Source organism: Castor canadensis, chromosome 9 (assembly GCF_047511655.1).
Source record: "Castor canadensis chromosome 9, mCasCan1.hap1v2, whole genome shotgun sequence".
Lineage (NCBI taxonomy): Eukaryota > Metazoa > Chordata > Mammalia > Rodentia > Castoridae > Castor > Castor canadensis.
The window spans coordinates 45046508-45070675 of NC_133394.1; the positions used below are offsets into that span (position 1 = coordinate 45046508).

Consider the following 24168-nt stretch of genomic DNA (forward strand, 5'->3'; position numbering starts at 1 on the left):
CAAAACAAGACTTTTGTCTTGTATAAGATTATCTGAATGAGGGCCACCCTTGGAACAGAGCACAAAATCTGGTTCTGAGTTTCCTAGGAGTAAAGGCAAAAAAGACAAAAGGAGGAGCTTTAGGTGTTCATAATCAAATGAAGTAGATCTGGAGCATTTACTATGTGGGGCTTTATGTAAAATAAGATAACACCCTTGATAGTAATCTCTTACATGATAATTATTTTCAAAACTATAAGCAAATATTTATAAACTGATTGTGTATTTATAAATTAGCTACTATGAAATAAGAACAAAATCAGTCTTGTTTATGATACAGAATTTCTTTTTTTTAGCAATCTGAGAATTATTAAGGGACAATCATCAGTTTAATGGACTTCATTTCTTTTGTTTTTTACTCAGAAAAATTGCATGAATTTTCTGCAGTGTGGTACCAAGTCTGTGTTTTGTTGAAATCAGATCCCTGCATTTTTAATCTATTTAGTCAAACATTGTCAGCTGAATTGTCTTTTTCAGTGGGAATGTGAGGTACCTCAGAATTACTGCATCTAAATATTTAACGCTATCCTGTAAAAATGAAGGATCAGGGCCTGTGACATCACTGACCCTGTCCCCCTGATTATCTAGGATCAGGCTCCCTACACAGAAGATGTGGTTAGCACTTGATCCTAATCAAAGGATGAAAAATACTTGGATCAAGTTCATTTTAATCTTCGTTGGAAAGAGTGTGGGTAGATCCTTAGGGAAAAAAATGAAACCAGCATCATATCTCCACCTCAAGTGCGGGCAGCTTGCAGAGTGCAAGTGTGGATTTCGGCCTGGTTCTTGATGCAAACAGAGGATTTCACAGCACAGAAAGCAGTGGTTTATGAGGCTGGGTGTAGACAGCCGCACAAGAGAACTCTGTTCCTCTTCAAAGTAAAGCAGAGACGGCCGCTGTGGCCACATGTAATATGGCCTGTAGCTCTTTAAAGAGGATTAGCGTTAGGGCTGGGGGCATTCAAGGCTGGATTTCATGTAGAGCTGAATATGCTAATGAAATGGTAATGTCTATGGCAAACATTGCGTAATATCAAAACCCCCAAAACTCAGCTTTGTCTCTTGCACAGTGGGAAACCAAACTTTATCATATTAGAAGAACTAGTAAAGAAAAAAAAGAAACTTACACCTTTTTTTGCCTTATATTTTTGCTTCCATAAAAAGTGAAGTTAAACACACACATTTGAATGCAAATTTCAATGTCAGTAGAAAAATCAAAAATCAAAGCTCAATCAATTCAAAAATGTTTTAGTGGATCTATGCCCAGGGATGGATGCAAAATAATTCATCTTGTAGAAAATGATATACACATATATGGATTAAAAAAAAAAGCAACTCTTATCAGGACTTGTAGAGTTGGCTATTCCTTCCATCTCAACTTAAAATTTCCTATTTGTGATTCTCACTCTTCACCCACATCATGTCCTTGTGTTCAGAAGTGGAAAATGCTGCCTCTTACTGCAATTTTCCAAACAGTATTTTTCATGAATTCAGAGGAAGCCAATACGAGATTTGGTCCATTTCTTAAAACTACATATGTACTGTGTTAATATTAAAGTTATTTTGCCTTCAGTATTAGACTTTCAGCGCATCTTTGGTGTGGGGAAGGTGAATTCATTATAAGGCTGGTGATTAGCACTCCACGTAGTGATACGTAGCATCTTTAAATCCATGCACGTGTTTGCTAAAGATTGAAAGCCTCCTAAAGATTTCATCTCAATAGCTGGGGAAAAAAAAGACCCTAGCAAACACATGGAACCTGGTGCCTCTGGCTCCATTTCCAACGCGTGAGCTTTCATTAGTTGCTAGCATTTCACTACACTCAACTGAGTAGCTTAGGCTTCTTGGTTTTTGTTGGTTGGTGGGTGTGTGTGTGTGTGTGTGTGTGTGTGTGTGTGTGTGTGTGTGTGTGTGTGCTATCTTAGTTTTGAAGGGTTTGTCTCTAGACACAGAGGGATGGCAATACATATTCATGAAAGAGTGTTCCTCCAGTCTCTGTTAGCACTCACAAAGCCTTAGCTGTTTCACACAGCAAACTGACTGGGATTTTGTGTGGGGACTGCACAACGAGATTAGTGCAAACAGCAAGCCCACTCCTCTGCTTGTTAGGCCTTGCCTTCCTGACAATTTCCCCAATTGTCGCTTGTGACAAGGCTGTCATTAGGTGATGGCTTCTTTTGGTCATTTTTAGATAAAGATAATTTCCTTAACTTCCATTTTATTTGACAAGAAGTAGTTTGGGAGAGAAAGGAAGTGCTTCAGTAGTTTATAGATTACGGTTTTGTCACTTCAAAGGCATCTTTGATCTAAAAATATGTGCTGTACCAAATTCATTATGTCTTTCCTTAAAGAGCTTTTAAATTTATTGATCTTCCCCTCAATTATTCTTCTTTTACTTCCAATAATGATGTGTGAGATGGCAGTGTTGGGAAAAGCCTAAGGAGGAGTGTGGGGGAGACAGCAGTCAACTGGTCACTTCTGAGGCCATTATGAGAGGGGAACAACAGGTGCTTTTGTTTAATGTGGGTTCTCTTCTGAATCCCTGTGTGACAAAGGCCTCTCTGCTACTTATTGCTCAACATAATGAGGAGCAACAGAATAAGACGAAATTACATTTGAGATTGCAGCTCAATAAAGGAAAAACCAGTTTGTACGAAAATGGTGCCTACAATTGTTTTGGCTCTCGCCAAGTCACGAACACATGGGTTTCTCAGGCCAGTTCGGGCGCACTGAGCAGAAGCAGCAAATGGCTTTGTTGACCTCCTTCTGCTAGATGTACTTCTTCCCTTGGGCTGAGTCTCAGGTTGCTCAAGTTCTCAGAATTGGATTGTTAGAAGATTTTACAAAGCCAAAAATAAGAGGATAAAAATCCATGTGTGAAAATTGACTTGAAAAGCATAGCAAGATGAGTATGTACAGCTTGGACAGTAGGTTCTCTTATTTAGGAGCGCTGCACACCCTCTTACCTTCCCTTTTGTTGGTGGTGCTCTGACCATGGTTATGGGGAATTTCTGTGTTTTAAATAACACAGTGGTTTTAGGAAAAAAGGGGTAAACCATTTACATCTAAAGTATCACAATCAAACATTATGTTCTAACACTTCACATACAGTAATCAATTTAGGACCAAACAAGCAACCCATTACCATTCCTGCAATTAAGGAAAAGGAGTTAAAACAAACAGTTTAGTGTCAGGTATGGTGTTGCACACCTGTAATACCAGCACTCAGGAAGCAAGAGGATCATGAGTTTGAGAGTAGCTTGGGCTACATAGCAAGTTACAAGCCAGCTTGAGCTATAAAACCTTGTCTCAAAGTAAAAAAAAATTTTAAAACTACTTAATTTCTGTTTATTTTTTAGTTGCTTCTTAACAGTCTATTTCACAATTTAGAAATATCCAGACACTTTTGGTGTATAGTAAGTTCATTTTAACGAATTGTATTTCAAAATTGTATCCATTAAAAAAAATATGTTATATTTTTCTGGTGCTGGAAATCAAACCCAGGGCCTCACACATGCTAGGGAAGTGCTCTACCACTGAGCTGCACTCCAAGTATGGAAATACATGATGCTTAGAAGCATGATCTTAGTTTCCTAAAAGCACTGAAAATTGCTTCTTTTGAAAAAAATTAATTTTGTGAGTTTCCAAAAACTAGTGTACTAAAACACAGTACTTTTCATTTTGAAAAACTAGCGTAGAGCTTCAGGACTCCATTCTCGGGCCTTCAATACTCCTTATTACAAAATCAGGATAAAAATATTTTCCCCCAGCAATGTCAGCCACACATCCCAAATGTTAGGTCAATTCTTCCTCATTAAGAGACAGGTGATAAGCTCAACTCAGGTTTACAGACGAGGAGATTAAAGCACAAGGAACTTAAGAAAGTTGCCCATTTGTCTCAGATTCTGTAGTGGTAAAGTCAGAATTTAGGCCTGGGTTCTTTGGTTCAAAGCCACATTCTTAATGCTAGGCCCTGAAAGACATGAGATCTGCACTGCCTAATTAGGCCTGTCCTGGTTTCTGCTCTTACTGAGCAAGTGAATGTTAGTGTCTTCCTGGCCTATCCCGTCACCTCCCCAAACCTGGGGGCTTGTCATACATGCTCCAGGTGAATGGGCCAAGAAAGTTAGATGCCAAAAAGGAATCGACATTCTCTGCCTTAGTTTGTTCTTTTTGTCTGCACCCTAAACACAGGGAGGTTGACCTACTGAGACAGTAGGTGTCATCATGGATTGCGTCTTTTCAAGAAATCCCACCATCAGTGACTCTAGAAAGATACCTGATGTAATTTCTCTTGACTTTATTTTAACCAGGAGACCTTAATTTTGATTTTCTCATGAAATAGGTAAACTCCACTTTGGAAGAGGAAAGAAGTCGGTTTTAAGGAGAAACCTCTGCTATGTCTTGGGGTTCACCTGCTTTGTGACGTGCAAATACACTACAGAAATTGATAGGTAGCCAAACCATCAGCCTGCCTGGAAGGAGACAAAAGTAAACACTTGCTTCCAAGAGATTGCTCTGAAATATGATATCAGCTGCAAGAGAGGGCCCTCTCCTCCGGTCAAATGAGAAAAATCATATTATCCTCACTGTGGTGTACAAATAGCTTGTAAGCCACATTTCCCATTAGAAAGATGACAATGAAGGGCTGGCTAACCTTTGAGGCCATGAGGCTGCAGGCCAGCCTGATCCCATCTCCAAACACAAACACTGCTGCCTGGGTTTTGGCTGGGGGCTGTGCTGTGGCCTCCCAACCCCCCACCTTTCTCCCCCTGTTAATTGGCTGAGGCCACCAGAATTTGGAGGACACAGATGTCACTGATAGTTTTCCTAGGGAACACATTCATGCCCATCTGTTGCCGCCCAGAAGGCTGTTCATATATCCACAAGGCCTTCATTTAATTCTTGTCAGAAAGTAATGTAAATCCAGTTTACCTCAGAGGTCACAGGCAAGATTTATGCCAATGAGCCCCCTGCAATTTACACACACTGTAGTTGTATAGGATGAAAAGAAAGCCTTTCATGTTTGTGCATATTAACAAGAAAGTCTGCCTTCCGAGAGGGGCTTTTTGATTGAGCTTTCCCCTGATTTTAATACAACCCATGCCAGTTGGTATAACCAGCTTTAGAAAAAAAGGAGGGAAAAAAATCTAATCTTTAAAGTTTCTTCTTTTATAAGAGGTGAAAGAGAAAGAGAGAAATCCTAGCAAGTGGCACTGCCCTGTCTTTAATTATCTGTTAGGAGACAGAACTCCCTTGCACTTGGAGAAGCTAGAGTGTGACAACAGAGCATGTTCTGGCCTGAATTATTGCTACTTGGAGATCTAGGGAGAATTCAGTTGTAAGCAATTATCTTCCAATGTGAGAACAGTAGGAATGACTGGTTGAATTAGTCTTCTGACTTCCCAGCTATCTCTCTGTACCAGAGAAAGGAAATTACGGAATTTGATTAACTTTATCAAGCCCAGGCTAGGTAGAAATTGATTTGTCAGTAAAGTGGAAGAGTATCTATATAGAATTATCTTATTGGAAGTCTAAAAGCATTTCAAAGGACTTCCATTAATCCTTTCTTTCTACATATTGAGATATTTTGAAATATTCAGGCCTGTGCCAGTAGGCTGGAAGGCAAATGGTTTTGAAAACACCCATAGAGGGTCAAAGTCTTTTGGAGACTCTGAGTACACCCTTTTTAAAGTGTGTGACCTTGGACAACTTACTTAACCCCCATGACCCTCAACTTTCTCATCCCTAAAGTGGGAATAAAGCCTACATCATAAGATTTTGCATCTGAGGTCCCCAGACAATACTGAAAATAGATAAAGTATTTATTCAGTGGCAGTTGTCCCTCTTCACCCTACCTTTTGGTGAAACCTGTGACAGCAAATTGTAGATTAAAAATATTAACTAACTGAGTTCAAAAACTCTAAGCCTTCCAATCACTATATTACTTTTTCATATTTAAAAAGAAATTTAAAGAGAGCTGAAGTTAGAGATTTTCTTTTCCACAGTTTTGAATTTTTGTTTTTGGTTGTTGGACTTTTTAGTTCTGTGTAAAGCAGAATAATAGAAGTGCCCAAGCTGTGGTCAGAGAGGCCTGCTGCTCTGCCCATTCACAGTCTTAGCCTCTGATTTCCCAAGACAGTGTTAATAGGGTTTGTGCTTCTCGGGGTTTTACAGACAGTGCTCATTTACCCGTGTTAATGACTTTGAAGTATATGGTATGATTATTTTTGCACCACATTTAACTTTTTGTTTGTACTTTGCTTAAGATAATGTGAAAATTCAATTGTGGTTTCTAAGCACCTGCGAACAAGACAACAAAACAGAGTAGGCTAAAAGGATGCGGCTGCAGTTGGAGTGGGGCCCTGATTAAAAATACATTGTGTTGTTGGTGACACATGGAGCATACTCCAAATGTGCATCCTCTGGCTTCAGTACAGAATTGGATGAAGCAGTAGCCTTGCTTCTGAGAGTAGTAGGGATGCTAGCACCCAATTTTTTTTGGCTCAGAACCCAGGGAGTAGTCAGACTTAAAATAATTTCAGAATGGTCTCTTGCTGCTTGTCAGAGGCCACTGCTTTATGCTCACAGTCCTCAGAACCTTTAAAAGTTTTTTATTACCCCAAATTTCAAATGTATACAAAAGTAGAGGCAGTGTAAGAATCCTCTTATATGCATTATATTTAATGCAAAGCCAATCTTATAAAATTGGTACCTTCACTTTCTCCCTACCAGTAGGCCTCAAATTATTTTAAAGCAAATCTCAGACTTGATATAATTTCACCCATAAATAATTCAGAGTATAATCCTAAAAGACACAAACTTCTTTTAAGCAAAGTCACAATACTATTGCCTTGCCTCAAGAATGAATACTAATTCCTTAATGTCATGTGGTATGATTTGCTATTACCAGTCAGAAAACAGGTGTCTGTCTTTGAAAATGGTGCTTATTATTTGGCTCTCTAACGTGAGAAAATTGGTTATCTTGCTTCCATGACACACAGACTTCACGAAGACTCTGTAGTCACAAAGTTCATAGTAGATTTAAATGGTTGTCGTGTTTTATGATATATGTTTGTGTCTTCTAGAATGAGAATTTGTCATCTATTGAGAAATAAAAGATATCATTATTATACTCCTTACCCACTGTCACTGAATTCATTCAGATAAGTATTTCCCAACTTATTAGCTTCAAGTGAAATTTTATGTGAATGGTCACCATATAAAACAGATGGAAATGAAACTGCCAGCCACTCATCTGGTCCATTCGTTCCTCATGTGAGGTAGAAGTGGAACACTATTTTCCCATTATCCGCTGGGGGAAGCAGATGAAAGAATAGGAAGGGTTGCACACATAGCCATCATGGAAAAAAAAGCAACTAGATACTACTTACTAAGCTTCCTACCAATAAAAAAGAATATTTCACTTAAAGTTATTAAAGTGTTATAATGGAGAATATCCTCTGTGTGCATAAATAACGACCCCACTTCTCAGCTGACTATATCGAGGCCTCATGGGAGGCCGTATATTTGTCTCCTGTCAGGATTATTCTATAAATGCAATCACCACTAGACCCCATCAGTCTTTGCTCCCCCTTCATTTGTCCCTCTGGAATCATATTGATGTTTGAATAAGGTCAAAATTAGAATGCTTTTTCCCCAGGAAAAAATACAGCACTTATTTCAGTGCTTTAAAATTTAGAATCAAGCATAAGAATTATTTCTTTAAATAGACTGGAACATATACTTCCATCACAGGGTCAGTAATCTACCAAGACAATACTTCCTAAACAGCATGCTTATTAGATTCTTCCCCCACAAAACTCAGGACACAGAGTGACCTCATGTCAAACCACAGTGGACTGGATGCTTGAAAGCTTATGTCTAACTCCTGGCATGTAATTCTGGTGAGTTGTGATTTCAACTTGGACAAATCGCTGAACTGTTCACACTCTTTATCTTTGGAGAGACCATATTCTTTGCTGCTGACATTGTAGGTTAATAAACTCAGTTCTTCTATTTTCTTTGCCAGGATCTAAGTATCAATGGCTTTTCTTCTGAATAGTACAGTAGCAGAATGATGGAATGAATTCTCCAACTTGTCTAAATGTAAGTAAATTTGTCCTGTGGGTCAGACAGTTGCTCTAGAATTTTTCACAAGATGAATTATACACTTGTGTTTATTTCCCAAGTAACTTTGTCTTTAGGGGTTGGGACTGTTTATTCTATTTTGTGGGTAACCTTAAAAATACTAAGTACAATTTGAAATGATTACTCAGTAATCAAAAAATACAGCTTATTTTATAGCTTAACTTCTAAGTTAGTTATTAAAGCAAAGCATTAAAAAAAAGAGTAGGAACCAATCATCTCTACCACTAACAGATTATGTAAAAGCTAATATGTTTCATGTGACTATTTTGATTTATTCATTTAAAAATTTTTCTGTATCACTGTTAGCTCCATATTGGCAAATATTCCTTCATTAGCTAAAAGCAAAGAATAGAATTAATACTGCCATTCCCTTACTAGACAAAGGAGAAAATGATAGTCCTACCACTGGAGGAGAGTAGGTTGAGTGGCTCAGAAATGATAAAATAATCCCCCAAATCAGGTGGCTGACTCTGCTGCCCCATGACTGGGTGGCCTGAACTTCTAAAACTGGACTCACTTTCCCAAGCAGCATAGTGACCTGAGGGCCCCAGAGCAGCAGGGTGTGGAGAGAGCAGGGGAGGCCTGAATTTCTAAGCAAATCCTTGGCTTCTAAGATGAGCCACAATAATGGCCCTGTCTTTATCTGTACCACAGTTTCAATGCGCTCTTTTCTCTGTAGCTACTTTTCTGGGTTCTTCTCCTATGGTCATTCAGGAGTAGTAAATCCTGCTGTAATTCCTTGCTTCTGCTAGCAAGTTGAATTATATACTCCTGTTTATAATATACCATACAGGGTCCCTTACAGTCAGTCACCAGCTCCTCAGGACCTGCAAGTCCATATTCCCAAGCCAGTAGAGGCTCCCTGCCAAGACCCAAAGTTTGCTGGTGACATGCACACGCTGTGTGTACCACACAGCCACATGGTGGATTTTATTATGTCAGCCCAGGAGTGTGGTCTGCCAGTCCCCAGACAGAAGCCCATGCCCCGGTGCCTTTGACACTTTAAGTATAAAATAAATAAAGAGCTTTGTGTGTGTCTCAGAGAGAAGGAGAAGATAAGGGGCTGGGGGCATTGCTGTCTGATCTGTAATTGGGGGACTCTCTTCTCTCCTCTCAGCCACTTCAGCCCTCACTTTTCTGATACCTCAGACAGAGGCCAACTGAGTGCCTGGAGGCAAACAGCTGATTAAACCAAGTTGGCAAGGCTTAAATATTTTTTTCTGTTTTAAGGAAATAAAACTCCTATCTTTCTCCCTGAAAATGTCTAACTGGTAATAATATTTCAATTCTCTAACACAACTTCTATTCATTAATCAAATATGAATCTGGCTAATTAGGGGATAAGATCATTGTTAAATAACTTTATACTGGTAAACAAAAATTTCAAGAACCTGAGATGTTACATAGTCAAATAATTTTCTTTCTTAACATAAACAGTGATAAAGTCAAAAAGAAAAACAAATCCAGCTAGGATAAAGTAAGGAGAAATTGGGTGACTTTTTAAGAAATATATATTTTGCAGTACTGAGGTTTGAACTCAGAGCCTTGTGCTTGCTAAGCTCTACCACTTGAGCTATATCTCCAACCCTCTCTGCTTTAGTTTTTTGGGAAAGGGTACACCAGCCTGGACTGCAATCCTCCTATTGATGCTTCCCACATAGCTGAGATGACAGGTGTGTGTCACCACACCCACTTTTTTATTGTTTGAGATGAGGTCTTGCTCCACCTCCACACACCCTTAAACCTCTCTCCCATCACTCCAATGGCCTCAAAACCATGATCTTCCTAATCTCTGCTTTCTGAGTAACTAGCTTGAGCCACCATGCCCAGCCTGGCTAAATTTTTTTTAATTTTGTTTTTATTTTGATGCTTCTAGGGTTTGAACTCAAGTCTTCACACTTGCTAGGTAGGCACTATACCACTTGAGCCACACCTCCAGTAAGTCAAAATGTTTTATTTTTTGAAAATTTTATCAAAAGCAATAACTGATGCTTATGAAGTCCTTACTACACATTATGCAATTACATATGTTATCAATTCAATTGATCTGCATAAAGCTTTTTGAGATTGGTCCTATTGTTATGTCTTTTTGCAGATGAGGAAACAGACATGATTTGCCTAAAAGCTACTCAGCTAGCAAGTAGCAGAGCTGAAATTTCAACCTAGGAGCCCTGCCTGCAAAGTGCATGCACCTAATTTGAACACTATCAATGACCTGAGATAGTGAGACCATAAATTTTCACTTCTACATCTTTTTCTGCTCTTCTGCTTTCAGAGCCCTTCTCCCTTTTCTCCTGAGACGGACTGCTCCTTTGTGGCCTCTCTCTCACTTCAAAATCTTTATGTTTTATGCAAGATAAATGAAATATTCTGACTGTGGGGATTATAACTACAGATTTGAAAATATTTGGGTGAAAAAATGAATCTCAATCCCCATATATTCAGTTCTAGCTGGGCATGGTGGCACATGCCTGTGATTCCAGCTCCTGGGGAGGTGGAGTCAGGAGGATGGAAATTTCCAGGCCAACCTGGGCAAAGTTAGCAAAACCCTATCTTATAAACAAAATACAAACACAAAGGGCTGGAGGTGTGGCTCAAAGGAGAGTGCTTACCTAGCATGTGTGAGGCCCTGGGTGCAATCCTCAGTACCAGAGAGAGAGAGAGAGAGACAGAGAGGGAGAGAGAGGTATGCAGGGCTGCATAACCCTGCAGTTCTATATCAGAGTATGTTTTTTGCCATTTTCATATATGCACCACACCTACCGTGGATTTTCTTCCCTTTTCATGCTCTCCTCCCTGCAGACATTCTGGCTCTATTTATAAACAGCATTTCCATGCCTTGCCCAGTACAGTCTATTTCTCTTCTTCATGTGATCCATTTTTCTCCCAAAAAAGTTACTTTTGTTGGGTTTTTCTCCAGAGACCTGGTACTCTTGAATGGAAAGAAAAGTGGTCATGTGTTTTGGGGCTAACTCAGGACCCTGAGCTCTTAACCTGATTGTCTCAGGCTTTGGGAAGTCACCCAGCCTCCATTTGCTTCTTCACCTCCCTGGTTCAAATTATTTACCTAGAGTTTAGGTGGATGGTGTCTGCCTCCCAGAGAGTACACCACAAATTTAAGGCTTTTCAAAGTTTACAGAATCCTTTTTTCTTGCTCTATGAATGTTGCTGGCATCCTGGTGGCTCTGAACTGGGGGAGATGTAGAGCAAGTGTAGATGAGTGCTCTTCTCTCATTTGGGGTACTGAAATGCAAAGAAAAAGTTCCTGGAAGTACCATCCTGAAGCCAGCAGCTCAGGAACCCAGAGCCAGGACCAGATGGCAAGCCTGACTCACCTTGACCTTAGATGTTGCACTTCTAGCCATGAGGCCAGTCTAATAGTTCATCAGGTGTCACCATGGCTGATGGAGCAGGTAACTGTAGCCGGAGAGCAGCAGTGGTCACCACCCCTGTAACCATGGCCTCTTCCTTCTCCTCTTCTTTCTTCCTGAGGCCGGTAGGTAACCCATTCATGACCCGGAACACTCTTATTGCACTTTCTGGCACAGTCAAGTTTGGTAAACACATTCAGCAGCAGGGAACTAGAGATCTTAGGGCACAAGAGCGAGAGAAACAGAGGGAAGAGACAGCTTTGGTGTCCAGTTTCCTGTTTTAATAAGGTGTGGTCCTCAGGCTAGACACCTCGATTGAAAAACATACACTATATTCATTTTATTTTCACCTATACAATTTCCTAAAATCTACCTTGTTTTAAAAAAAAAATCAAAACCAATTTCCTAATTTTCTGTGTAAATTGAATGAGAATCTGGGTTAAATTTCTTGGCAGTCTAGAGTTGGTTAAACTAATGGTTCAAACTGTCTGTCTCATCAAAGACTTGCAGTAGCTGATGCTAACTCATAAATCCCAGACACAAGGTGAGACTCTATTCCTCACAGTCTCTGTTAGTGTCATTCTCCAATTAAAATTTGTTTCCTCACAGTCCTCCCTGCCCCCCCACCATTTCAAATCCAGTGCGCTCTAGAATTCCCTGACCAAGTGCCCTCCCCACTTTCAAAGGCTGTATCTCTTACCATCTCTCAATGGAGTCACCGGTTCCAACCCTAAGGGCAGTAACTGATATTTATTGTTCATTCTTAGGCTTCCATTCCCATTTTATTCTTTTTGAGTTTTAATTACATGTCAGATAGATATCAAGAAACTACAGTATAGGTGCAATATATGTAGAACAATGAATATTCATGGATCCAATGATCAGTTTAAGTAAAATAATGTAATACTTCCTTTGAAGTTGCCAATGCACACCTCCCTCCCAACTTCTTTCTCCCCCTTAAAACTCATGATTCTGGATTTCTAGTGTATTGTTCCCATACTTTTCCTCCTTCATATTTTTTATTTGTTTTTTAAACATTTATTTCTTAAAACATTTTCGTCAGTTTATAATAGTTGTACAGGGGGTTTTGTTGTAACATGTGCATATATACCTACAAAGTACCCCAGCTTGGTTCATTCCCTCCATTATTCTTCCTTTTCTCCCATTCCCCTCCTTAAAATGACTTCAACAGGTTTCAGTGTTCAATATTCACACATGTATAGAAAGTACCTCAACCATATTCACCCTCCTTTTCCCTCTCCCTCCCACGCATACCTCCCTTTACATTTTTTAATTGTGCAAATTTATGGGGTACAGTGTGATAGTTCAATACATGTCGACAATGTTCCCTTACATTTCTTTGTAACCTTACTATTATATACTCATATCCTATGACAATTATTGCTTAGCTATCAATGTAAATTTTATGAATGTATCCATCTATGACTTGCTTTTTGTAATTCTAAGATTCCCACAAGTTGTTACATGTAACTATATAATTCATCCCTTTGTTTGCTTATTCAATTCCAGCTATGAATTTTATAACCCGCTCTGTCACTGACGGACATGTGGATTGTTTCCTTTTGTTTGCTTACTGTTACATCGTGTCATTGTGAACATTCCCTTACCTGCCCCCTGGGCCTGGATGAATCAGAGAGTTTCTCTAAACTTTAGTATAGCTAAGAGTGGACAGTGGGTCATAATGGTGTGTGTCTTTGATTATACTGGAGAATGTTGACCAAAGGTTTTAGTAGTGGTGGACATGAATAGACAACACTGCTCTTGACAACAGTTATCCTATTTAAAAAATGTTTCTCCAATCAAGAAGATGGAGTCAGGTGCTGGTAGTTCACGCCTGTAATCCTAGCTCTCAGGAGGCAGAGATCAGGAGGATCTCTGAAGCCAGCCTGGTCAAATAGTTTGCGAGGCCCTATCTCAAAAAAACTCATCACAAAAAAAGGGCTGGTAGAGTGGCTCAAGGTGTGGGCCCTGAGTTCAAGCCTCAGTACTGCAAAAAAAAAAGTGAGTGTTTTTTTCATTTTATTAGGAACTTATATTTTCTGATGACTAATGAGATTGAACAGGTTTCATATGTTTATTAGCCATTTATGTTTCCTTTTGTCTGCTCAGGTCTTTTGTACATTGGCTGATTATTTTCTCATTGAATTTTGGGAATTCTTTATATATTCTGGATAAAGGTAATTACCAGTTACCAAAGTTATGAATTCTTTTTTCCAGTTGGTGATTTGTCTTTTCATTTGCTTTATGGTTCTGTTTTACAAATCAGTTCATGTTTAAAATTAGTTACATGTGGCCTGGTGCCAGTGACTCACGCCTGTAATTGTAGCTACTCAGGATGATTGAGGTTTGAGGCCAGGCCAAGCAAATAGTTCATGAGACCCTATCTGAAAAATACCCAATATGAAAAAGGACTGGTGGAGTGACTCAAGTGGTAGAGCGCCTGCCTAGCAAGTGTGAAGCCATGAGTTCTAACCCCAGTACTACCAAAATAACAACAATAATAATAATTAAATGTATCAGTATTTTCCCTCATAATTTTCAGTTTTTTGCAAGTGATTAAAATATTCCTTCCCAGCCAAAGGTGATAAGAATATCCTCTTTTAGTGATTTTTCTCGGAAGTTGCATGGTTTTATCTTTCACAGTTAAGTCTGTAACTAGTACTGACTTTTAAAAACCAGCAAATTAGCTCAGTGCCATATCAAGCTCTATAACAAATCAAGTTCATATATGTGTGTGTATGTGTGTGTATCTTATTGGACTCTATCTTATTATAAAGTTATAATTATTACATTTAAAGTAGATTTGTCTCTGTAACAACTCAAATAATTTAATATATTTTATATTAGCGATTGGCATTTTCTACAGCACTTTCTCTTCCTCTATTTTTTCATCTGGAGACTCTTGATTTTTTTTTTTTTCCCTATTCCAGGGCCTCATGCAAGCTAGGCAAGCTCATGACCACTGAATTACATCCCTAGTCCTTGATTTTTCTTGAATTTATTCTTCCATATACATTTTTAAAGCAGCTTGTGAAGACATAAGCACATCCAGAACTGTTGGGATTTTGACTCTAAGTTGTTTTAAAGATATAAATTAATTTGAGAAAATTTGATTTTTTAACAATACTGAGTTTTTCAGGTCACAAACATGGGATAACTCTTCATATATTTAGTCTGTATTAAATGTCTTTCAATTAAGCTTTATAATTTTCTCCTTAAAAGTCTTGCACATTTATTATTAAAATTAACTATTCTTAGACATTTCATATATATTATTTTTATATATTACACAATTCACACTATTGCCGGTGGTTTATTTTTATTAGATGACATCTCTAACCATTTGTTATAATAGTTTGCCTAAGACTGAAGTTTTGTTTTGTTAAATGTTGCTCAAACTATACTTTTCTAGTGTTTTCATTGTAGAGATCTTTTGCAACTACCAATTACATTTCTTTAGATTCTGGAACCATACAAATCTTGTATTTCTTCTTGATTTCTTTTAACTAAGTTATATTTTTATAGGAATTGCTACTTTATCAAAGTTTTCACATTTGTATACAATGTTTCCAGTATTTCTTCTTAGCTTTTAAAAAATTTGGGGAGAATGTCCTCTCCCCAAATTTTTATTCTTACCTCTATTTATTTGTTCCTGATCTGTCAAATCAAGTTTGCAGCAGTTTGTCCATTTCATTACTCTTTTGAAGGTCAATATTTTTATTTTGTAGATATTCCTGTTGAATGTTTATTTCATCATTTATTTTTGCTTTTTCTTTCTTTCTTTTTATGGGGGACAGTACTGGGGTTTGAACTCAGAGCCCTGCACTTGCTAAGAAGGCATTCTAACACTTGAGCCACTCTGACAGCCCTTTGTGCATTGGTTACTTTTGAGACAGGATCTTGCTTTATGTTTGGGCCAGCTTGGACCACGATCTTCCTGTTTGTGCTTCTTGTGTAGCTGAGATGACAGGTGCACACCACCAACCACAGCCATTGGTTGAGATAAGATCTCCTGATCTTTTTGCCTGGGTTGGCCTCAAGCTGCAATCCTCCTGATCTCTACCTCCTAAGTAGTTAGGATTATAGATAAGAGTCACTGCACCTGGCTGCAGTTTTATTTTTGAATCCAGATCTCAGCATGTTGTGCAGACTGACCTCAAATTCCTGGGCTCAGATGATCCTCGTGTCACAGTCTACCGAGTACAGAGCCCACCCAAGGCTTGGTTCATGGTGCTAGGCAAGCACTCTATCACTGATCTGTACAATTAACCCCTGGCTCTTTCAGTTTTTACCTTATATATATTGAAGGTATGTTACTAGATGCATAGTAGATTAGAATTGCTTTGTCTTCCTGGTGAACTGAGCAATGCATCATTGTGAAGTGCTCCCTTTCTCTCTAGAAAACATTTTGCCTTAAAGCCTATTTTGTCTAATATTAATATAGCTACATTTCTTTTTAATTATTGTTTTTCTAATGCAACTTTCCCCATCGTTTAATATTATTTCTAAACCCTTTCTGTATTCTTATGACTTATCAATCTATTTTGATCTTCAGCATTCGGCTCATTTACTTTTATTGGAGGTAGTCATAAATTTCAAGTTATCTCCACCATTTTATTTTGTCCTGCTTATTTATTCTGACTTCTTCATTTATTTTTTCCTTTTTATATTGCTTTCTTTTGGGATATTTAATTTCTTTTATTTTTCTTTCTACTAGTTTCAAAGTGATATGCTTTACCTTAGCTTTTAAAGATTATCTTAGAAATTTTACACAGTCTAAATTAATGTCTTGGCTCCATCTGACCACTATGTCAGGTGATCTTAGAACTTTTTAACTTCAGTTGCTCTCCTCATGACATGTTGTTTGCATATGTACTTCCTTTCATTTTTCTCAGTGTACTATTTGTTTTTTAAATTGACATAAAATAATATGTATTTGTGGTGTACAACATGTTATGAAATGGTTGTAGCATGACAAAATCAACAGAATTAATATGCATCACTTTACATACATATTTTTGTGGTAAGAACACTTAAAATATACTTAGCTACTTTCAAGTATATAATACATTGTTATTAACTAGAGTCATGACATGCAGTAGCTCTCGTAAGCCCATTTCCCCATCTAACTCACATTTTGCCCTTTGACCAACATCTTTCTTGACTCCTCCCTCGTCAGCCGCTAGTAACCATCTCCCTTCTCTTTGCTTCTATGAGTTCAATTTTTTTACATTCTTCATATAAGTGAGATCATGTGTTATTTGTCTTTCTGTGTATGACTTATTTCATTTAAGATTATGTCCTCCAGGTTCATCTGTATTATTACAAATGACAGGACTTCCTTGTTTTGTTAAGCTAAATATGATTCCATTGTCTAAAAAGACACCACATTTTCTTTCTCCATTCATCAGTGGATACTTATGTTGATTGCATATCTTGGCTCTGCAGTAAATTTGGGAGTAAGATATTTCTTCAATACCTTAGTATTGTTGTAGCTTCATAAATAAATGTTTGTTTAGATCTAGCCAATAATCTACTCTTTTTATTGCTTATTACTTTTGCTTGAATCTCAAGCCCTTCATCTGTGATCACTTTCCTTCTGCCTAAAGTACACATTTTAGAATTTATCTAGTAAGGATCTCTTAATGTTTATTTTTAAATATCTTTATGTTTCAGGGTATTTTCCTCTTCCTCCCCACTCCCCCCGCCCCCAGCATATTGGTATTCTACTGTCTTCTTGTTTCATTGTTGCTTTTAGGTCATCGGCTACAGATCCATTGTGTTTCTTTAAAATAGCCTTTTTCTCTACTTGCTTTAAAGATGTTCACCTTGTCTTTGATGTTCCCTAGTTTCACTATATTTCTAGCATGAATTTTTATTTATTATCCTGATTAAGGATCATGGGTATTTTTATTATTTCTTTCTCCTGTTCTGAAAGTTTCCTCTCTCTCTCTCTCTCTCTCTCTCCCCTTCCCGTGTAGGATTCTGAGTAACCATATATTAGACCTCCCTGTTTTTTAATTCTACCAGTCATTTCCTGTTTTTAATATTCTTTTGTATTTGGATACTATTGTTTTTTTCTGTTGAATTCTGGATGATATTTTCTGATTTATCATCCACTTCAAAAATTCAATCTTATGCTACAGCTAGTAGTTTGTCAAATCTTTCCATTGAATGTTAAATTTTACATTTTACATGTTTTCATTTCTAGAAATTCTAATTCCTACTCAACCTGCTTTACTTTATCATATTTTCTACATGCTCACTTAATTCTTTAAACATATAATACATACATATTTTGTTGTCTATATCTGCCATTTCCATCATCTGAAGTCTTTGTGGGTCTGATTTTACTACCTGTTTTTTCTGCTTTCATTCATCATTTCTTTTTACCATATATATTTTGTGAATTTGACCAGGAGCTCATATTTCTTGGTATTTATTAGAATTCTTTGAAGTTTGAATTGAAGTCAGATCCCTTAGATAGAATTATTTAATTCCACCAATTGCCTAAGAACATTGCTAACCCTGGATCAGTTCTAAATAATTTATTTTAAGTTAATTGTCATTGAGAAGTTTTTATGGATCTTGTGGCTTCAAATTCTTGTGGGAAATTTTTTTGTTCCCCTTTCAAAGCAGCATGTTTTGTCCCAGGAAGTTTTCCTGGAAGTTGAGGAAATTCAACTCTTCTTATGTTGAACATGTAACCTTTTAGGACCTCAGTTTTATGGTGGGATGTGGGGGGAGATCTCCTCTTACTTTCTACCTTGGGTAGTTCTTTGGTATTATTTCCTATCTTATGACTCCCAAGAGAGTAAAAGGCAAGGCTTAAGTTCATGGAGTTTTGCAAATACACTCAAGGCAAAGACTTATCTTCTGTGTTGCACTTAAAATTTTAGGTTCTGAATTGGTAGAGTGGCTCAAGTGGTAGAGAGCCTGCCTCTTAAGCATGAGGCCCTGCCGAGTTCAGAAGTCAGCACAACCAAAAAATAAATAAGTAAATAAAATTTTAGGTTCTAGCATTTGCTTAATTTTTATCTTCTAAGTATGTCTTCTATTCTTGGCATTTCATTGACACATTATTCTACAGACTTAAAATGTTTTTCCAGCATTTTTTACTTGTTTTCAGTGGGTGTGTTAGTCAGATGGTCTTCCATAGTGCTAGAAATGAAAATCTACTCTTTGGGTCGTCATAACCTAAAAGTTGCCTCACCTATCCCTCTATTTTTTTATTAGTCTTTTTTTAGATATAATTTTTTTATTTTATTAGGATATCTTTTCTCCTCCTCTTCCTCCTTTCTTCCTTCTTCTTCTCCTCTCCTCCTCTTCCTTATTTGTAGTACTCACAGCCTCAAGCTTGCTAGGCAAGTGCCCTACCACCTTTACCACACCACTGGCCCTTCTCCCATTTAATGCAGTTTTAAGATGCTAACAAATGGTTGTAATTCGAAACTACCCGAGCCCACACTTGTCTTCTTCTCTAATAGATTTCTCTTTCTTTCTGTTTCTCCACTTCTCCCACCAGTTAGTGCAAGAAGCACTGTAGGGAGAGTTTTTGTGTTATTGCTCAAGGGAGGAAGAAAAGGTAGGAAAGGCTAGATGCTGTTGCTGGTGCCTGATTAAAGCAATTCTCTTCTTTACTGAACATTGGAGACCAGAACACATTTTTCTCATAGAAACAAATAATAACTCTTTAGAATAATAAATTATTCTAATTATTTTAGAATAATTATTCATGTATATATGAATCAAATATGTTCTGTGTGTGTGCTTACAAATCTAATGAGTCATAAATTGAATTCCAACTCACGAGCTCTTATAATACAATCATGTATACTATGCCTGATATCGTTAGTTAATTTTTGTGCATCTGTGTCCTATCTCTCTGTCATTGTTTGTATCTTCAATGTCCCCAAAATCCCAGGTGTTAAAATCTTGGTCTCTAAGGCCAATTGGTCATGGACCAGATTCCCCCAAACTATGAGTCAAGTTAAATCTTTTCTCTTTATAAGTTAATTATCTCAGGTATTTTGTTATAGTTATTGAAAATTGGCTAACATATCCTCAACTCTTACTATAAACTCCTTGAAAGCACAAACCATCTCTTATATTTCTTTGTTTCCCCACATCTTCCAATTTGGAGATTATGACTAGTTGAGTGATAGATTATTATAAAGATGGCTACCAATAATCCAAGGAATCCTTTTATTTTCCCTGATCCATCCCTAATGGAGGTATTAATTATCCAATGAAAAAGACCCAAACAGAGATGCCCGAAGAAATGGGGTTTTGAATAATCTTTTTTTGCTTCTTTTTGTAAGTTGTGGAGGTTTGGTGATACTTGGATTTGAACTTGGAGCTTCACATAAGCGAGGCAGGCGCTCTACCACTTGAGCTGGTTTGCTTCTTTTTAGTGATTTGTCAACTATTCTGTAATTCAGCCACTCAACTAAATTCTATGTCATCTATGAAACTGAATTCCATATGTCAAAATCAAGCACAGAATGTATGGACACATGACTATTTGACTATGTATGTGTGCCATAGACCATATGACTCTAACTTTGTTGGGTTCTAGAGTTATCTGTATGTTTGCTTGCCTTCTCTGGCCCCTTTCTATTTGTTTTTTTCTTTCTTTCTTTCTGTTTTGTTTTTTTTGGCAATACTAGGTCCTCACACTTCTTAGGTAGGTGCTCTACCACTTGAGCCATGTCCTCTGCCCATCTATTTTATTTAAAAAAAAATAGAAATAGCAAAACAAGGGGATGTTAAACTAGAAAGTAATCTATAGGTTACCAAAAAATACTGGCAAACTTCTATCATTCAACTTACAAACAATGCACACTCATAAAATGCCACAGTTCAGAGAAGCAAAACTTGTCATATGTTGAAATTGAAAATGATTCTTTCATAAATGAAGTTGACCAACATTTCAGCAGGATTGTTGCCTGAAGGAAAGTTTCCTGGGCTCCAGCCTAATATGCCTAACAGTGAGCCACACATGTCTGAACAGATGGCTGGATGCCAAAGTCTTTCTCATGTTACAGTATTTTCTTTCTATTGTCCCTGAATTCTACAGGGAAAAGGGAAAATGCTGGAACTTTTGAAAAGTATAAAATATCTCCAGTATGTTTTTTGAAGAGTTACAAGTACAAAACCTTAATTATCTTGGAAATTTCTTCTTCCTTTTTTTAGACACCTATTCTTGGTTAAAATATGCAGCTTACTATAGATTTATCTTCCTTATGATCTTTACAGCTAGAAATACAAAACAGAAGATGTCTTTTAGTCTTTTACTAGAAGATCTCTTCTGTGTTCCCTGACTAAAAGTGTGAGGACATCATCCATTCAGTTTTGAGATTGGTGAGGCATAAGCCTGGTATTCCTTCTTAAAACTCTCTGCATCCCTCCAACACCAATCCTGCAAATGCCTCCTAAACAACTTTTAGATCTGTCCAGAATTCTGTATTTCTAATACTATACTCTGGTCCTAAGTCTTAACAGCTCTCACCTGGATTATTACAGCAAGAACCTAACTAATCTACCTGCACACGACAGCCAAAACCCAGTGATTTTTGGCAAATGCAAATTTGGTCATGGTCCTACTGCTTCCTATTACTCTTAGGGTCAAAACAAAACTCCATACCTGACACACACAGCCAAGCATGCCCCTGCTTACTCTCTAGCATCATCTCCTGCAACAGGAGGGCCACTCCCACTACTGTAATTTCATTAAGCTCAGTTCCTCTTCCAGAGCCTAATTCAGACACATCCTCAGGGAAGCCTCCCTTGACCTGCCCCAGCTTTCCCCAAATAATTAGGCCACGTCCTGTTGTTTATCCTCACAGAACCACATATCTGATCTCTTTCACAGGATTTAGATAAAAGGAAGAGGCTTATAGAGCAGTGCATCTGAAACAGGAGTTTCAAGTGAGGAAGTAGAAACACAGAGATGTTTATTTAATACTCAGCTTCTAAAATTCAAGCCAATATTTCTAAACAATGAAGAAAAACATATATGAAGATACTTATGAGTGCTCAAAAGAACTGGAGATTTTCAATAAATAAATATCATAAATTCTTCAGCAACAAATAACTTGAGTTATCTAGACTCTGACTGAGTATATAATTTAGCAGCCAGAAGCATCTTAACAATTGTTTCAATCATCCTGCCTGAGAAATACAGCTGAGAAAAGTCAGTCTCAAAATTGCATCTCAGGGGTCTTACAAAGAGTTAATGGTGGATATGACTCAGAATTAGTCAACGAGTATCTGTTGAGCACTATTACATGCATTAGTTTTGTGTTTCCATGTCATCTTTTCATTACTGTGTACTGTCTTTGCTCATTTTCAGGAACAGAGCAAATTAAAATTTACTTTAATTTGACAATATAAAGACTACTTTAATTTTATTTTTAATTGACAAATTATAATCATATATGTATAGTGAACATGATATTTTGATATATGTATGAATTGTAAATAAGCTAATTGACATGTGCATTATTTCACATACTTTTTTTATGGTGAGAATACTTAAAATCTACTGTCTCAGCATTTTTTCTTTCTTTTTTCTTTGGTGGGACTGAGATACAAACTCAGGGCTTTGTGTTTGCAAAGCAGGCACTCTACCACTTGAACCACACTCCCAGTCCATTTTGCTCTGGTTATTCTGGCGATGGATATCATGAACTATTTGCCCTGGCTGACCTCAAACTGTGAAACTTCTGATCTTGGCCTCCCAAGCAGCTGGGATTACAGGCATAAGTCACTCATGCCCATAAGCAATTTTAAATTGCAGAATATATTGTTATTAACTGTAGTAACCATGCTGCATGATAGGTCTCTTGAACATGTTCCTCTTACTGATCTAACTGAAATTTGGATAATTTGACCCACATCTCCCCAGCATCCCCTCCCCTCAGATTCTGTTAATCACCTTTCTCCTCTCTGCTTCTGTGAGCTTGACACAAAAATACTTCTACCCTAGGGGACCAAGAACATAGCACTGTAAACCTTTAGACAAAGGAAAGATGTGCTATTAAAACTATATTATAATGAAGTTCTGTTTCATCGTGCATGAGTTGTCTCTTCATATTTCTGTTTCACTCCTCTTTTTCTATATGAAGTTCTTAAAAAGGGTCCTAGGAAAGAAAGTCCTAGGACTTTCTTTTCTTAACTTTCTCAATCACCAAATGCATTCCTTAATGTCTATACTAGCCTTCCATCTTAGCCAATATCTACCTGTTTCAAGCAATGATGAGAATGAGATGTTATTGTCACATGGCTTCTTGCCCACTCTTGTCATTATTAGCTGTCTTCTTAGCTCACTTCAGTCCTCAGAAAGGATAAGTGTGTGCTCCTGTGTCAGCAGTATGAGGATAAAAATCTGTCCGGCCCTTACTGCCTATTCCTTCCATAGATAGGCAGGCTAATGGCCAGCTTGTAGCACAAAATGTTGTGACTTACAGACACATGAGTTAAAAGGGACATTGGAAACCATTTAGTCAAACAATCTGAGTCGTGCAGGGATACATTCTGAAATACTTTACCAGAGAGAGCAAATTTATACTGACACTACATGCTTGCACTAATTCCTCTCTACCTTGCTTGTGTGGATGGTCTTTAAAGTAACATGAATCTTATATTCAAGAACTCTTCTTGTGTTCCTCAACAAATATATGATTTCTTTGAATGAAACAAGCCTGTGCTATCCTAAAGCTTTACTTTTGCAGCTGCAGACGTGTTAAGTACGTGTGCGTGTTTTAAAGCCAAGGCCATTAGGTGCTAGAGCACCTGTAATCCCACCACCATCATGAAAATTCATGGCTTTAACATTTTAATGATTACTTCATTGTATAAATGTACTCAGAGATGGAGGGACTAGAACCTTCCATGTGTCTGTTACTATCTTCCCTTTCAGACTCTCTTGCTCTGCTAACAAAATTCTACATGTCTGTAAGAGGGTCTAAACCAGACAGAAATTCCACTGTCTATTCTGCCAAAGCCAAAGACAGAATAATTTCTTTTGTTGTGTTTACACGGCACTACTTTAATAAAAGGAAGACAGACAAAAGCAATTGTTAATCAAGTATCTTTTTTCTATTTATATGACAGGCACTTTTTCTCTGTCAGTTAAAATTACCTTGTCCACAATAGCTCATCATAACACACTCATATTTACATAGGAAATCTCTTAACTATTTATATGTTAAATGGCAACATTGCAGATCCACCCATCTCCATCATAGATCCACACATGTGGTAGATTTAGGAAACTGAGTTTCTGGGATATCATTTCTTTCTTTTAATTGGCAATGTGCCTGGCAGTGAAGAGCTTTAAATTTGGCATCTGTCATTGCCTATCTTGGTCCAAATTATTATCATGCTAAATACCAAGGAGAATACCACTCAGGGGAAATCAGCAATGGGTGAGAGTGGTAAACTTCATATTACTGTGTGCTTGTGTGTGAATATTAAAACTGTTCACCAGATGCCTCCTGTAGACTTCCAGAAAGGCAGGAAGGGTGGTGCCACCGGGTTCCAAAGACACTGATATGAAGTATGCAGACAATACATAAATCAT

At 37.6% G+C, this 24168-nt stretch overlaps 1 protein-coding gene across 11 annotated transcripts in view; it reads left to right on the forward strand.

Annotated features, from left to right (window-relative positions):
• Window positions 1-24168, forward strand: part of Alpk1 (alpha kinase 1) — a 123886-nt gene that overhangs the window by 38442 nt on the left and 61276 nt on the right. For 6 of the 11 annotated variants that reach the window (XM_074041548.1, XM_020184410.2, XM_074041553.1 and 3 more), the window contains one exon: window positions 8072-8148. The exons of 3 other annotated variants lie outside the window; for them this stretch is intronic. The gene's annotated coding sequence lies outside the window, so the exon portion shown is untranslated. Of the gene's footprint in view, window positions 1-8071; window positions 8149-13691; window positions 13760-24168 lie in introns of all 11 variants that reach the window. 2 more of the 11 variants (XM_074041549.1, XM_074041551.1) reach the window with 1 other exon arrangement.